The sequence below is a fragment of the Durio zibethinus genome, chromosome 2 (assembly GCF_047325235.1).
Source record: "Durio zibethinus cultivar Kanyao isolate XHJ-2024 chromosome 2, ASM4732523v1, whole genome shotgun sequence".
Classification (NCBI taxonomy): domain Eukaryota; kingdom Viridiplantae; phylum Streptophyta; class Magnoliopsida; order Malvales; family Malvaceae; genus Durio; species Durio zibethinus.
Window position 1 is genome coordinate 35,492,602 of NC_143163.1, and position 3,495 is coordinate 35,496,096.

Consider the following 3,495-nt stretch of genomic DNA (forward strand, 5'->3'; position numbering starts at 1 on the left):
CTACTTTATTTTTAATTATCCCACTTTCTCACGAAGTCTCAAATTTTTTCTTCTTATTTTTTCTTTTTCAGCTTCTAATTCTTTCTTTACAAGCTTAATTTCTGATAATTGCATTTCTTTTGAAAGATTAGCTTATCAATATGAGCTATCATCAAGATGGAGTATTATATCTCTAAACTGCTTTGCTTTTCAAATTTGATAATCAAGGGTGACTTTATCGATGAGAGGCCCCCAATTTCATTCTTCGTGTTTTTTTCCATGCTTAGATCAACTACTTCGAGGTTTTTGGTGAATTTGGTTCCCCGTAAATGAATTCTACCTAAAACAAGCCATGAGTGACAGGAACAAACTGCTTTACACCAAATTGCCTAAGCACAATTAACGAAGCATAATTTACAATGCCCCATAGCCCTAATAATGGCATCCACAGCTCATTTCCTCCATGATACAATAAGGGCACATAGGGCATCTAAGGTGCCATCCATTCAATTTCATCATCAGTAAGCTTTTGCCAGAAAATGACCCACTATTCCTTAGTCTTCAATGTTGGCCATTGTCTTTTGCAGTACTCTTCAATTGGTGCTTCGTTTCGTAGATACGATTTTAAGACTGCACTATTCTCACACTTGAAATAACTTCTAACCTACACATATAATAGCATTACATATTTTATGAACTATCTCCTTCTATTTCATTGATAAAAATTCAATGATCGGATGGTTTTTGCTAGAACTGTTAGTGTAGGATTAATTGCTTAAATTTTAATTTGCTCAAAAAAAAATCTACGACAGTTATCTCAATATAACCCAAAGTCTTTGAAAAGATCACCTTACCATACAATGATAGAGCAAACACAACCATGCCTTGATCATCATTTAAATGTTCTTGAATAAAGTTTCATAGAAAGTCTTAAAGAATGCCGAGATGTTCATCTTTAGGCTTCACGAAGAAATCAATGGTTTTCACTTTAACCCCCATAAGCTTGACCAACTTTTTACGATAACCTGATTTTAACTTTCGGGTAAATACTTTATCTGGACATTGTAGTTATATCTCAAGCAAAACTGAATATTCTTCAATAGTTGGCACCAAATCTTCCTGATTAAAAGTGAAACATCTATAGGATGAATCTCAAAATTGCATAACTGCCCTAATCAATCATTCATCCATCACTATCGAAATAAGAGATGTAATCTACCCGTACTTCTTGCAAAAGCTTTTTTTTTCTCTTCATTTAATTGACCTTAGATAGCATTTAAATCTTCTAAATCATTTTACGTGAGATTCAAATGCACTTTTTTTGGTAACTCTGATACATAACCAGTAAGAAAACAATCTTCACTATTTTGTTGGGCTTCTTTTGACCAAACATGTACTTCATTATGCGACTAACATGGGACATTGATTGAGGATGAGCAAATCTGTAGTTCTATAGGATCCATGAAGACTTCTTAGGAGAAAGTTATCCTAAAGTAAATATTGTATGACATGATTATGCAAAAAAGAAAAGAAAATAAATAAAATTGAGTTAGTGTAAGGATGTGGTTTGAGAAAAAATATTTTTTTATGTTTTGAGATTTTTTGTTTTGTATTACACATAACTTTCATTCTCATATGTTTTAGACTTAAGTATTTTCTACAAAAGGGTGGACGAGGCTCTACTTAAGGTTAGCTTCTTAGGCTTATTACATGCTAGGTTTAGGTTGACTTATGCCAAAGATTCTCAAATTATTCTTTACTTTCGTTCATGTTGGACTAGTAAGGTACCCCGATCCTCACCCATTACAGGCTACAAACGGAATGGGTTCAATTTGAGTGAAAGTATTTCACTTGTCATTACGAAAGTTATCACCTCACGAGAGCATAGGTACTCTACTTCCTCCTATAAGGGACGAAGCCCAGGTATAGAGCTCATGTATGAAATGCATCATGTTATTGTGTGTGCAAATATATCCTAATTTATTGAGAGTAATATATACAAAAAAAAAATAAAAAATAAAAGGCATAGTAAAATAAACATGTGAATTTTTGTTTTTGTTTTAGATCTATTTTTGTTTTTTATTTTTTTTGTTAAAAGTGAAAAATAAAAATCTAAGAAATCGATTAGGACTGTTTAAATCAAAATTTGAGGATAACACATAGTTAATTTTGACTTGACTCTTTAAAGACGTCCCCAGCGAAGTCGTCCCCAACGAAGTCGTCAAGCTGTCATAATAGTTTTACGTCTGTCAATGAATTTGAAAATGAAATAAAAATATAATGGAGTCGCCGCCAATCTTTTTTTTTACTAGGTGCGATTGGCCACCTAATAAAATCTATCATTTTAATAAGATTTTAAAATTAATTAAAATTTATTAAAAAGATAATTTTATGGTCTGCAAAATAGTCTGGATTCAGGAGTCGGTTACGCGTGAGGAAGGATTAGCACCCCCATAGCACCTGCTTAAAAACAGTACCACTTAACTACGTGTTATCCTTTGATTTTGATAGAAAACAATCTTATTTTTTGGTATTTGAAAAATAATTTTTTTGATTTTTTCATATGTTGAAAATTATTTTTTTTAAAATTTTATTTAGTGCTTCAATTTTATTCGAGAAAAATAAATTAGAATCTTTTTTATAGAAATAATTCTTAAAATATTTCAGTACGTTAGTAACATTAAAAGAACTTTTTCTCACCTAAAGATTTCTTAGGCATCGCTTCTTGAAATACCTTAGAGTTTCATCCTCAGAGGCTCAAATTTATTTTTCATAAAAGACTATGTCATGCATGCAATGTAAAATGTTATCATGTTGATGCACACATTTTATTCTCTTTTTTAGAAATTTTATTAATTGTTTTATTTGATATTTTATTTTTTAATTTAAATTTTGAAGAAAAAGAAGTTTTTATTATATTGAAGATTTTTTATAAATATTTCAATACACTAGTAATATTTTTAAAAATCTTCTTACCTAAGGATTTCGTAAAGCATCACTACTCAGAATACATTTAGAATCCCATCATTGGGTAAATTTCATTTTTTCTCATTTTTATTACTTTATTTTAGTTTTTTTATATAAATTAATTTTATTTTTTATTAATAAAAAGAAAATTTTTATTGTATTAAAAATTTTTTATAAATACTCCAATACACTAGTAGTTTTAAAAAAAAATCTTCTCACCTAAAGAAATCTTAGGTATCACTACTCGGAGTACGTTTGAATCTCATCATCGGATAAAAATTTTCATTTTTCTTTACATTTTTTTATTAATTTATAAGGTTTATTCTAATATTAACAAAATTATCAAAAACACTTTATTATATATTTTATCATATTTTTTATTTATTTCAACAAAAATTTATTCTAACATATATAAACATTTTAGTATGTATGAATATTAATAATTAAATTTACAATAATATATAAAAAAAATTCAAAAAAAAAATTTTACCTAAACACTGTCTGGGCCGGTTTAGCGGTTTGGCGTCGATTTGATCCAATCTGGCCAAG